A 14351-nucleotide genomic window follows, 5' to 3' on the forward strand; every position below is an offset into this window, starting at 1 on the left:
TTTACCCATGATTAGATATCACACTATGTAGCTAAATTTTCAAAGAAAAGAAGGAAGATAGTTTCTCCCCTTGCATTTACATCCACAAGCTTTGTTGATTTTGCAGCCGAAAAATGGATGTGTTGGTCACAAAGAATTTATGTTGCCAGATTCTGAACTTTGCTAACAAAAATCGGATATGTAAGTCGCCCTAGATCCATGTGTGTTAGTTAGGGGCAGGTTTCACATCAGGCTATTGTTTTTACAATTGATTTTCTTTTTTCGTGCACATGGTGAGCTGGTGACCAACATGGTGAAACAAACATAATAGGTTTGAATTCAACAAATGGTATCAAAGAAACATAATAGTTTGAAGAAAAAAACATATGTGGATAACTGAAAATCCCATAATTACTTCTTAGAATCGAAATGATCTTCTTATTTTACCTCTAATACATATGTATATCCTGATTTCGACCGATTTGTACAGTCCACCCTGACATCGAGTGCATGGATTCCTAGATAAGTGGGCAGATCAATGACACTACACAACCGCAAAACAAATGGTGTACATACTTTATATGGAGTATAATACACTCATGTTTTTCCTTGCAGTTTTATATGTGTAGAAATAGTTAACCTCTCTATACTACCATAGTTTAGTCCATTGAACGGAGAAAAGACAGACCTAGCTAGGCAATATGTGAAATCTGTGATTAGTATGTAATCACGTTACTGATGTGCCGCTGTTCTTGAATATTTTTAAAAATTGAATGGACTTTCAGTTCTTTTCTGTATTAATGTTTGTTGTGTACTGGATACTATAAGAGCAAATTTTTGAATGCAGCCGGCATCTGTGCTGAAGAAGAACACACGATTGGACAAGGTGAGCTGTGATTTACGGATGAAGGACTGTCAGTCCTATACTTATCCAAGGCGGCATACACACAATCTGTGAGCTCGCGATGGTTGATTGAACTTAACTGAAAACTCGACTCGAAAGTAGATGACCAGCTAGAGTTACTAAAACTTAACAGTGAAACCTCCCTAATCTAGATGTTCGACTGCATGATCTCGACGATGCCAATTTGCATGTGCAGCTCCTAGAAGCGCGCATGTCCGAGCGATTTTGTGAGGCTGCTCCTGTGTACTGATATAATCAACTGCAATCATACCATTCTTCACACAATCACGAATGAAGTGGTACCTAAGATTAATGTGCTATTGTGCTTACTTTTTTTGCGAGGGTAAAAGAGATTTTATTCCAAAATCACAGGGTTACAATCCAGAGGCAAAAGTTCCTCCTCACATGGTGGACCTCTACCTAGCCATGCAGCAGTAGTACTCTCCGTACGACTATACAAAGCCAATCGATCTGGTACCCTATTTTGCTCACGCTTAATTTTTGATGGAATAAACTCTCTTACACCCATATGATGCTGAATTTCAGCCACCAAATGTCCATAAGCAGAAAAACGAAGACTGTCCCCCTTCATTGCCAACATTGCTTCTGATGAGTCGGTTTGAACAATGACAGACCCCTCACAATGCTGATTAGCAAGGGCCATTCCTTGCATTAGATCATGTAGTTCGGCTTCTAGGGCGTCATTGCAGTTAAAAATACACTGATACGCTGCAAAGATGACACTACCATCACTTCTTCGCAGCACCATCCCCGCTGCTGCTGAGCCATCTACCCCCGAGAAAGCTCCGTCCATACTTACTTTGATTTGATGTAACATACTTCCGTAAGAACTAATGTTCAAAACACAACCTTGTAGACCATGTTAATGTCCAAGGCACCTTATATTATATTTCAAGGGATGTATTAATTTGTATTTTTGTTTTAGTAGTTGGCTAAGTAACCATGACACTGACTGGGTAGATTAGCGTATCAATTTGTTAAATTACCTGACGAAACAAGTACTCCATACATCATTTATCAGTCGACATTATCATTTCAAATGTCTAATGTAACCATCCTTCATACTCACCCCACACATGCATGTAACATGTTAGTGTACTTAATCATGCATAAAATAATGCCGAGTGGATCTCATAAATCATGTACGCATTCTCCCATTTCTCTTGAGATCTGCATTTGATCGGCCACCATGTGGACACAGTAGCCATCTAGGTCTAGTATAAACTAGTAGTCTAGTACTAGGAATTTTGTAAAGGTTTGCACAAGAATCTCCCCGTACAACAGAGCACAGATTATTATAGCTACATCATTAATACGCTCTTTGTTATATAGCTATATCATACGAAAGATTCGTACGGGGAGCGTAGTACTCCCCCTGTTCCATAATATAGGGCGCATGCGCTTCCCAAGATTCAAGTTTGACCGTAAATTTAACCAACGAGACCGACTGCGGCGGAAGGAAAAAAAATATATCACTGAATTTATATTGAAAATACGAAAATACGAATTTAGTGGGATAATTTTTGCTCCCGCCGCAGTCGGTCTCGATAGTTAAATTTACGGTCAAACTTGAATCTCGAAAAGCGCGGATGCACTACATTGTGAAATGGAGGGAGTAGTATATTTGGAGCTGGACAACCGTTGACTCGTGGACGAGGTAGCAGGTAGCTGATAGGAACTTAACGCCTGCTTCTGGTACCGATCAAATTTTATCAATTTGTTTGAGACTATGCATGGCCTCCTCCCCTGCCACTATCCTCGTACAACATGCAGTGTCGAAAGGTCGATGGTTTGCATTAGTTTTGGAGTAGCATGTTACGAATTGTTTTTTTTTTTTAAAACGAAGACGCACGGACGCGTCCGGCTTTAAATTAATAAAACCACAACGGCAGCGTGAAACAAGTCATAACACAACCCCACAGGCCTATCCAGCCAGCGCCAAAGGATCATCGGAAGTTCCATGCGCAGCTCAACCAAACCAAAGACATTACAGGGCATAGCTCGTACAGAGCACGCAGGCTCGTCAAGCAACAAAAGGGACCATGGACAACACCATAGTCAAGGCTCCCTAGCCATCACATAGACTTGCAGCAAACGTTGTTGAGCGGTGTTGGTCAACTCAGTATCCCTGCGCCTCCCCAACGGACTCCACTGCTGCAATAGAAGGTTACATTTGAAGAGGATGTTAGCCGGATGCGAAGGGAAGCAACCCTCAATAGTAAATTTGTTTCTAGTAAGCCATATAGACCAGAGAAGTGCCCCGACACATCTCCACATCACCCGTTTAGCACTCCCGTGTATCGTATCTAAAAGGTGAGTAAGCTCTGCGGCCGATCTGGGATCCCACTGAACACCAGCCGCCGCCCGGACCGCGCTCCAAGCAAATCTAGCAAGGGGACATCTGAAGAACGCATGGCTGGCGTCCTCAGGCTCCCCACACAACGCGCAGGGGCCAGTGGCCGGCCCATTGCGTTTGGCCACATTTAAGGAAGTCGGCAACTTATCGCGAAACAATTGCCACATGAAGAGTTTGATCTTCAAGGGCAACTGCGCTTTCCATAGCCCCGCGAGCGCCTGCTGTGCCGTCCCTCGACACAGCCTACGGTACAGAGAGTTAACCGAGAACTTGCCCGAACTGGTAAGCGCCCAGCTGACCGTATCTGGTTCGTCCTGAAGGGTGATCGGGTTAATAAGGTGCATCAGGGCCAAGAGGCTGGACTGCTCTAACCCGTTTAGTTCTCGTTTGAAATAGATCACGGGAGGACTAGCCGCGAGCGCAGCCGCCACCGTGATGGATGGATCGACGGCCAGCTCGTATAAATCCCGGAATTCCATCCATAAAGGTTGGACTCCCAGCCACCTATCCGTCCAGAAACGGGTCGAGCGTCCATTCCCAATCGAAAAATTCGCCCCCATGGCGAACGCCGGTTTGACCGACTGCAAATCGTTCCAGAAGGGGGAGCCCCGTGCCCGCCCATCGAAAAAGTTCCCTCCTGGGAAGTACTTGGCCTTGAGGAGATCAACCCAGAGGCCTGAAGCACCTTGAGTGATTTTCCAAATCCACTTACACATCAAGGCGATGTTTAAGAGTCTGGAATTGGTGATCCCGAGGCTCCCCAAGGCCTTGGGCCGACACACCGAGGCCCATTTAACCATATGATATTTACGGTTTGGGCCGGTTCCTTCCCAAAAGAACTTGGCTCGGGGCGTGTCGAACTTCGCATGCACCCCTTCTGCGAGAAGAAACAAACCCATGGCGAACATTGGCAAGGAAGACAGACTTGAATTCGTAAGAATGAGTCTAGCCGCCTTGGAGAGGAATTTCCCTCGCCAGGGGCACACCCTCCCGCGCACCTTGCCGCACAGCGGATCCCAATCCTCTATCGTGGGTCGTTTGGTATCAATCGGGAGCCCGAGGTACATAAAGGGAAATTTGCCAACTTTGCAATTAAACCAATCCGCTATACGTCTACCCTCGTCCGGCTCCACCCCCATCGCCATCAACTCACACTTGTGAAAGCTGATTTTGAGACCGGACATGAGCTCGAAGCTAATGAGAATCGCCTTGACCGAGGCTATACTCTGGAGGTCCGGGCGAAACATCAAAAGTGTATCATCTGCGTATTGCAGATGGGTCACTCCCCCTGGAATGAGATGGCCTACCAGCCCTTGGATATGGCCAGCCGCCGCTGCTTTTGATAGCATAGCGGACAGCGCGTCAACAACAAAGTTGAACAGAAGCGGCGACATCGGGTCACCCTGCCTAAGGCCGCGTTTGTTCCTGAAGAAATGCCCTATTTCTCCGTTCACCGACACTGCAGTTTGGCCACCCGAGACCAATTGCAAGACGCGATGAACCCACACTGCGGAGAAACCACGACCCAGGAGCACTTGGCGCAGGAAATCCCAATTAACCCGGTCATACACCTTCTCGAAGTCCAGCTTCAACAGAACGGCTGGTTCCTTTGTGCGTTTAAGCTCGTGGACGATTTCCTGGAGAGCGAGCGGACCCTCCAGGATATTACGCCCACGGATAAACGCAGATTGTTTGCGCTGGATCGAGCGGTGGGCAATCGGACCTAATCGCGTAGCGCACGCTTTGGCGCAGATCTTAAAAGGCACATTAATCAACGCAATCGGGCGATACTGTCTGATGTTGTTAGCCCCCTGAACCTTCGGAATTAGCGAGAGCACTCCAAAGTTAAGGCGGGAAATATCTACCTGGCCCCGCATAAAACCGTTACATATCTCGAAGATCGGCTCTCTAAGGGTGGGCCAAAATCGCTTAAACATAGCAACCGGCCATCCGTCCGGCCCCGGTGCTGTGTCCGCTTTCATCCCCATGAGAGCGGCATCGATTTCTTCGGGGAGAAACACGAGCCCCAACTCGTCGTTCTCCGTTTCTAGCACGCGTTGGGATCCCTCCCACACGTCCTCACGGAGGCCTGCTCCCTGGGCCTCACTAGTTCCCATCAGGTTGATGTAGAACTCGTAAATGTGTCGCGAAATGTCTTCTTGGCGCAGCAGGAGCCCCTGCTCCGATTGCAGCCTGAGTATAGCGCATTTACGGCGCCGACCTTTGGCGTATGCTTGGAAGTACTTGGTGTTGGCGTCACCCTTAAGTGTCCATTTGAGCCCGCTACGCCGCCGCCAGTATTCCTCCTCGGCGCGAAGTATGGCCTCGACCTGCCCCTCAAGAGTGTATCGATGAGCCCACTCCTGCTCCGAGAAGACACGAGCATCAGCTTGCGCATCGATCCTGGCAATCTCTGCCGTGATCAGCGTTCTGTGCTCCTTGTCCATCCTCCCTAGGTTGGCGCCCCACCCCTTGAGGCTCGCTCTCAGTCGCCCCCCGACAGCATTCCAAAATTCCATCGGGCCACGTTGGGGTCCGACCTGCTGCACGCACGCGAGCCATTTCTCCTTGAAGAGCGACTCGAAGCCTGGTACTTCAAACCAGGCCGTTTCAAAGAAAAACCGCGGGCTGCGACGCAGCCTATCCTCCCCCGAGGAGTAGACTAGCGGAACGTGGTCTGATCCAATCCGTGTCTCCGCGACCAACGCACACAAAGGATAGCCCATTTCCCACTCCGGCGACATGAAGACCCAGTCAAGCACCGAACGAACCGGGGCAAGCTGCTTATTAGTCCAAGTAAAGCGTGCTCCCGTTCTGGCCACTTCCCTAAGTGCCATGGCAGCAATTGCCGTGTTGAACATGGCCACCCTCGGCCAGTTAATGATGCCATTATTCTTGTCCGCTCCGGACCTAATTAGGTTGAAATCCCCTCCCACGAGGACCGGGAGTGCCGCGGCCGTCACCGAGGTGACTTTTTGTTGGAGTTCTCCCAAGAACTCCGCCGATCTGGAATGATCGGCTGGTCCATAGACCTGAATAACTACTAACTCGCGAAGCGTAGCACGAATGCGAAAATGAGCAGCTAAGAAGAAAGAGCCCCTATCCCAGTTGATAATGTCATACACATCGCGGCTTAGACCCATCAACATGCCCCCCGAGCGTCCTACCGCGGGAGTAAAGTGCCACTCAAAACGTTCTAATGGGTCTAGCGAAAGCACCTCATGAAAGTGGAAATCCCTCTTAATCGTTTCTTGCAAACCTACGATGTCCACGTCCTCTTTGCGCATGTACTCTTTGAGGAGGGTGCGCCGACCCAAGTGGCCAAAGCCACGGATATTCCAAAACAGCGCTCGCATCTAAATGACACGGTTGCGGAGCCGTACACCCCTAGAGGTGACCGCTTTCGCCACGCGCCTCACCTTGCCCCTGCAAGGCGAGGGAGAAGGGGCAACCCCTGTTGCCTGTCCCTCCTCCTCGGGCACAGAAAGAACCGCGACGACCCCTCCCTCGGGGCCCTCCGTCCTCTGTTCGGCACGCGCTGCAGCAACAGCCGCAAGCGCGGCCTGCGCCAACTCCTTAGCGCGCACCAGAGTAATCAGCTCTCGATGCCCACCCACACACGCGGGATCGACACCACTTGCATCTAACACCTCCATCAAATGCTCATCCCAAAAAGAATCAAGCACCGTAAAACGGGGGGGGGGGGGTGGATTACCTGAAATTTCCATATTCTTCTGGGCCTGGAGGAGTTGCGCCCGCTGCAAGGAAGGCATGTTGCCCTTGGCGCCCTTGGAGCGCGAGCTCGTGCGCACCAGCACCGCCGCCACCGTCTTGGTATGCTTGGCCTTGGAGCTCCGCGCCATCAAGGAGGCCTCCTGCAGCAGCGGATCAACGGCCGGGGGAGCCGTCGGGGCCGCCAACGCCATGACCGACTGCCTTGGGGTGGGGGGGGGCACCAAGAGGATCCATCGCGCGTATCGCCTCCGCGCTGACCTTGCGCACAACCGTCTTCTTCATCATATTCACTGAGCCACTTAGGGAGTTGCCGCGTTCGCCCGAAGCCGGCGACCCGCCTGGAATCATGCGCGAAGGGCTGGGAGAGAGGGCGATCGGCGAGCGCACACCGCCCACTCTTGCTGGTCCCAACGGGGCCGCAACCCTGGGTGGAGAGGACACCGACCCCAGGTTGGACCCGTACTGGTTGGGCACCGAAAGCACCATTTCAGCCGTGCCCCTCCCAGCACTAGCGCAAGGCACCTCCACCCCCTCCGCTAGCGCCACCGCGCCCGCCGTAGAGATCCCCAGTTTGTCCCAAGCAGCCGTATCAATTGAATCTTCCTCCTCCATACTCGCCTCTGGCTCCGCATCCTTGTCCTTGGTCCTGTCTTTGTCTTCGTCACCCGGGTCCCCTCCTCTGGGTGGATGGGGCGGGGGGAGAGCAGGGGCCTCTGGGCGCGGGGGAGCAAGCTCCGGCTCGAGCTTAACATTGTACCCAGCCCCGTTGAACCAGATCTGCACAGACCCCCGCAGCTTGGCCGGCGCCCGGCACGCGAAGAGCATGCGCACCGGACCCGCACGGATCAGGGACAGCTCGTCCACCACCAGCGGGCGCCCGATCATCGTCGTCGCCGCCATCAGCCTCTCCACCCGACGCTGCTTCGGCGGAATACCCCAGAGCTTCACCCACACCTCCGGCATCGACAACGCCTTGGGCTCCGCGAGAGCTGCGTCCCGGATATCGGCCGTGATGTTGTGGATGGAGAGGAAGAGCTTTCCACTGCGCGTCGCCATCCTCAGCATGGCCGGATCGGGAAAAGCCACCGAGAAGGAGTCCGCGTCAAAAGGGGTGACCATCCAATCCCACTCGCCCTCGAAAAGATACGTGAGCTCCTTCTCCAGAATCTCCTTGGACAGAATCCCCGGCTCTGCCGAGACCAGCGCCGCGTTGGCCCCCAGCGAGCCCTCCGACGCCGCGTCTGTCTCCTCGGGGTATTGAAGGCAGAAGAAGCCCCCGCCCGCGAACGCGTGCCCCATGGATTGGAGCATCAAGGGCTTGCCGCGCGAGGGGCAGTAGGCCGAGGCATGTCCCTCTTGGCTGCAGATGACGCAGAGTTGCTTGAAAGCGCACTCGTTTTGGAAGTGCCCCGTGCGCCCACAGCGAAAGCACTCCGGCCCCTCCTCCACTTCGACCGGAATCGGTTCCGCCGCCGTGCCCTTGGAAGAAGAAGGCTTCGACTGCTGCTTCATCGCGGGCTTGTGCTTCTTCAGCTTCTGTTTGGCGTAGGGGTCTCCGACGCGGTCGCCTCCTGGCGGCAGGAGCGACTCCTTGCGCTTGAGCTCCAGCCCCTTTCTCTTGTACTCCTCCTTCTTCTTCTTTTTCCGCTCCTGCTCCTTGAGCCACCATGGGGGAGGCGGCCCCCAGCCGCCGTCGCCGCCGGCTCCGGCCCGCTCCTCCGCCCGGATCTGCGCCTGAGCCCGCAGCTCGCGCTCACGCCGCCGCTCCGCCTCCGGATCCAGCGCCGCCCTCTTGTCAGCACGTCGCTCCCCCTTCGAGCCCATGGCTACGACCTCTGCGAAGGATCGATCCAGAGGAGGTGGGTGGGTGGGATGGGAGAACGAACGGGCGGAACGGCCGAAGCGCCGCCCCTCCGCAGCAGTGGCAGGAAACCCTAGTGAGCAGTCTAGGGCGCCTCGGCGGATCCACATCCACTTATGTGATGGGCGCTCCCCTCGCGGGCCTGGGCTCCGGGCCGGGGAACTGGCCTGGGCTGCACCGAAATAGCCCCTGTCACGGGCGCCCCTCCCTCCGCAATGGGCGTCAACTGGGCTGCGAGGCCCGAGTGGCCCGCGGCTGCAACCAGGCCCATCAGCCCAATCTGGCCGTCTGCGCCAACCCTAGGCCAGGGATCGGGCGACACTGCCGCCACCTCCTGCACCTCTGCCGGCGCCGCCGCCCCCGCCACCGGCGCCGGCGCGGGCCCCGGGACCTTCCGGAAGGGGGCCGCCGCCACCACCTCCGTCTCGGCACGCCGGACCTCCCGACCTGCCAACGGCCGCGGCTGCTCCGCCACGGACCGCAGCGATGCCCTCCCCGGCCTCCTTGGCTGACGAGCACCGCGGCCACCAGGCGCGAACGCCCGGCGCCGCCCCGCTCTGAGCGAGCCCCCTAGCTCCTCAGCACGGGCCACAAACTCACCAAACGATGGCAGCGCCCCGCCACCTCGCCTGTCACCACACTCGCCGTCCTCCGCCTCCGAAATCTCGCTGTCACTTACCTCCGAAAGCGCCCAGAAGCGGCTCCCGCCCCATCCCAGAACCGCCGTCGCCGCCGCACTTGAAGCCGGCGACGGGGGAGGAGGGCGCCTGACGCCCCGACGCCCGCACCTCCGTCCAAGCCTCCGCCTCACCGCGACCCGCGGCCCCAACCGCCCCGCCAGCCTCCACGCCTCCTGCGTCGCCTGGACGCCTCAGAGCCGTTGGAGCCATCTCGCCTCCAGTCGATCAAGCCCTGTTTGTCTCCACGAATTGTTTGTTAACATGCCATTGCTAGCCGCCTGTCGGCCGGGCCAAATTTGGGCCCGTCACCGCACAGGCGTTGGATGCATGCACGTATGGCCGTTGGATCGGGGCTTCTCACGTCGTTTTATCTCTCAAAAACAAAACTGACGGTGCCAGCTGGAAAAGAGAGCGGTGACCCACCGGTACCCACCATGGATGAGCGAACGTGCAACCTCGAAGCACCGCCTCCAACACCGCCGGTTCGCCGCCCGTGACACCAGTCACCGCCCTCGCCGGCGATCACTACCTGCCATGCGTTTCTTGTTGGCTCCACGCATGCAACACCGAGCGCCCACAGGTTGCAGTCAATATGGCGATGGTCACAACTCCGTTTAACGACGGGACGCAGCTCCAGTGGCGGCGGTACCTCCCTAGGTTGCTGATCGCAGCAAAACCACCTGCCGGTCGTAGCAAACGCCAACAACGGTTACAGAAAAAAAAGGCATCATCGTTCGCCGCCGCAGTCCGCAGCAACTCGGCTCGCCGGTTCCAGCAAATTTGAGCCCCGGTTCTAGCAAAAGATCTCCATCGTTGAGCCTATCGCGGTCGCCAAGCTCGGCATTCGTGGATGTAGCCCACCCTGGGCGCTGTTTGCAGCTCCTCAAGTCCATGGTGTGTGGTGTAGGCTGCGTGGGGCCACCAGCAAGTGCTCTCCAAAAGAATTTCGCGGCGCACAACCAGCTAGCCACAGTGTAGGATCTGCCTACATCCTACGATGCACGCTCCGCCGCCTGAAGCTTCGGGCGGCCAGCCATATTTAGTCGTTTGCCTTCTTAATATAACTATGGCCCTGTTTGAATTCATTGGTTAGAATTAGTTTGAGCTAGTTTGGGCTCAAATAGCTCTAAAGTATTCAAACATGAGGGCTAGCTAATTTGAGCTAGTTGCATCTAACCCATCCAAAAAACTATTCCACCCGAGTGGTGCTAATTAGAGCTAGTTCTCTTTGTGCATTTATTGTCAATCTAACCCTGTCATCCAAACACCTATTTGGCTAGAGTTAGTTCAGGGTTAGTCATGAGTTATAAACTAACTCTAATCTTTAGTTAAGTTAGAGTATTCAAACAAGGCCTATGGCCGGTCTTGGTGAGCTAGCCCGATGGAAGAGAAGTCAGATTGGGGCACAAGCTAGAGCGAAGAGATTCTTTCTTGTGACTTCATTTGTTTTTTGGGGCACCTAAGCATCCAAAGGAAGAAGCTCAGAAGTACAGACGTGGTACACTAAAGAAAAAAAAAGCTATGTTCAAGCATCCGATGTTTTGTGATTCCATCCAGGCATTCAATCAATGGTAGACCATCTGATCTGACGTCGCATGTGCGATACATAAATTGGATTAATCTGTGACGCACAAGGAGGGAATCAACTCCAAATTGATTTCGCGAACTAATCCGTGATTGAAAGATTAGGAGGACAGCGGTATCCCTAACCCATCAGAGTTTGAATTCTAGGCTTAACATTGGTGCTTATATTTTTTGAATTTATTTCAGACTTTCCGACGATGCCCGTTTAGTGGAAGAAGATGTTCCAGTCCACTACGAGACGCCTGTGTGACACTTCGTCTATCTCAAAATCAAACACCAAGAAAAACTATAGAAATAGTAGCATCACTTGGGCTATAATTTATCACAGAGGCGATGTTCCCGTCCACTAGAGAAATCATCACAGAGGACAACAGAAATGATACTTTACGAATTCTCAAGAAAAACTATAAAATAGTAGCAGCACTTGGGCTATAAATTACCGGGAAAATCAAACACCAAGCCATCGCACTAGCTAGCTAGAAAGTTTGCTCAATACATTAAACAGGCTAGTTAGCCATGGCTCAAGTTCTTCGCAGCTTCCATGAGCATGAAGTCCTTGTGCTCATCGTATGCCCTCTTGTCCTCCTCCTCCTCATCCTTCGGTTTGCCACGTCCACGCAACCACAAGGAGAGCAGACAAGCTGCTCCACAGACTCCCATCGCCTCCCTACAAGCTCCCTCTCATCGGCCACCTCCACCTTGTGGGCTCACTGCCCCACATTTCCCTCCGCAGTCTCGCCGAGAAGCATGGCCCCGATGTCATGCTTCTACGCCTTGGCGCCGTCCCCAGCCTCGTTGTGTCGTCCGCTCGTGCAGCCATGGCAGTTCTTCGCACGCACGACCATGCGTTCGCGTCCCGGGTACAGTCCGCCATGACTGACATCCTCTTCTATGGATCAACTGATATGGCCTTCTCCCCATACGGGGATCACTGGCGCCAGATAAGAAAGATCGTTGCAACACATCTTCTCAGTTCCAAGAAAGTTGGCTCCTACCGTCTCGCCCGTGAAAAAGAGGTAATTGGTTTCTGAGTAGTAGTTTCTGCAATATGTCACCAAGAACAAGATTTTTCTATTAATATGGATAGAAATTTTTTATATCGTGAAAGTATTTTTCTTCCAAGACAAACTAATAACGAGTTTTGACTCCGCGCTGATATATTGTCGCGAGTTTTCTGCAATATGTCGCGAGTTTTCTGCAATATGTCGCGAGTTTTCAATATATTAATTGTCAAACATAGAGAAGAAGTTTGACTCCGCGTTGATATATTGTCGACTAGAGAGGCTACTACTAGCAAACCTTGTGGTGGTTAGTGGTTACTGAGCTCCAAGTAGTGTTGACTTCGTTTTTCGGTATGGAAATTTGCAATTCATGGTATACGTTTTACTACGAAAAAGGGTTTCCCCTGCTTTGTATTACAAAGCAACCATCCGATACAACCAACGATAGGTGCTAGGGCGGAAGCAGCACAATTCATGGTATACGTTGACCCCTATTGATCGTCCACTCATCCATGGTTGAATGATCGACAGGTACAACACGCCATGGCGAGGATCCGCGAGGCAGCCACCAGGAGCGCTGAAGTGGACCTTAGTAAGCTGCTTAGCTCGTTCACCACTGATATTGTTTGCCATGCTGTGTCGGGCAAGTCCTTCAGAGGTGGCGGTCGAAACGAGTTATTCCGTGAGCTGGTAGAGACTAGCTCGATGCTCATAGGTGGGTTCAACCTGGAGGATTACTTCCCCAAGTTGGCAAGGCTGGACGTGGTAAGGAGGATGGTGTGTGCTAGGGCGGAGAGAATAAAAAAGAAATGGGATGACTTGCTTGATGAGATCATCAACGACCATGCCAAGAACACGATGTTGGACCATGAAATCAAACAAGGCGGAGAGACAGATTTCATCGATGTGTTGCTCTCCATTCAACAAGAGTACAACCTCACGAGAGAAAACGTCAAGGCCGTGTTGGTGGTATGCATGTCATACTAAATAACCGCATATTTGGATACATATAAATTAAACATAACTGATATACTGACCTGTAAAAATGGTGGTCTCTATTTTTGCAGGACATGTTCATAGGTGGGACGGACACATCATTCATAGTGCTGGATTGTGCAATGGCTGAGCTAATCCAAAATCCAGAGGTGTTGACCAAGCTCCAAGCTGAGGTGAGGAGCGTAGCAGAGGGGAAGGAAATGGTTAAAGAAGAGGATCTGAGTGGCATGATCTACCTGAAGGGTGTTATCAAAGAGACGCTCCGGCTACACAGTCCTGTGCCGCTCTTCGTGCCTCACCTCTCGATGGCCGACTGCGACATAGAGGGATACACCATACCATCTGGTACCCGTGTGATCATCAATGGATGGGCTCTAGCAAGGGACCCTGCCTACTGGGAGAGCGCAGAGAAGTTCATGCCCGAGCGCTTCATGGAAAATGTTGGAAGCACCATGATTCCTGACTACATGGGAAACAATTTTAACTATTTGCCTTTTGGGACTGGACGAAGGGTGTGCCCAGGTATGAACTTTGGAATGGCCACTGTTGAGATAATGTTGGCAAACCTCATGTTCCACTTCAACTGGGATCTACCGGCAGGGACAGTAAAAATCAATATGACAGAGTCCTTCGGCGTCACAGTGGGTCGCAAGGAAAATCTTATTCTTGTCCCAGCACTTGCGCAAAAACAAGTTTAAATGGGATCATGCTATATAAGACTACAATGGAGTATGTTGGATGTATGCTTGATTACCTACTTTTCAGATTGCAATCACTATTGTTGTATGCATAGATATTGTGCCTTTGTTGTAAGCTTTATGGGTTTCAGAGTGCACTATGATATATTGAAATAATGGGTACGGTGTCGGAAAAGGCCGAGGAAAAAATTTGTTTACACGATCCCATCGCTGGCATGCAATTGTCGCTGAGATGGACCTGGAGCTGCTTGTTGTTGCACTAATAGCAATCTCTCCAAGTTCCCAGCAGCGCTGAGCTGTTTTACATTTTTTGAGTGGCTTGCAGGGTACAGTTTTGATTTTTGGAGTTGTAAGTATTTCATGTCACTAGTAGGAAAAGGGGCTTTTACCCCGGTTCATAAGGGCCTTTAGTCCCGGTTCTGGAACCGGGACTAAAGGGTCGTTACTAATGCCCTAGCCCTTTAGTCCCGGTTCTTACACGAACCGGGACTAAAGGCCGCCCACGTGGCCGGTGCGGGGAGCCCAGGCAGGAGGGC

At 52.4% G+C, this 14351-nt stretch overlaps 1 pseudogene; it reads left to right on the forward strand.

Moving 5' to 3' along the window:
- Positions 1-11636: 11636 nt before the first annotated feature.
- LOC109761440 (indole-2-monooxygenase-like) lies at positions 11637-13815 on the forward strand (annotated as a pseudogene).
- The last annotated feature ends 536 nt before the right edge of the window (positions 13816-14351 follow it).

Source organism: Aegilops tauschii, chromosome 6, assembly GCF_002575655.3.
Source record: "Aegilops tauschii subsp. strangulata cultivar AL8/78 chromosome 6, Aet v6.0, whole genome shotgun sequence".
Taxonomy (NCBI): Eukaryota; Viridiplantae; Streptophyta; class Magnoliopsida; order Poales; family Poaceae; genus Aegilops; species Aegilops tauschii.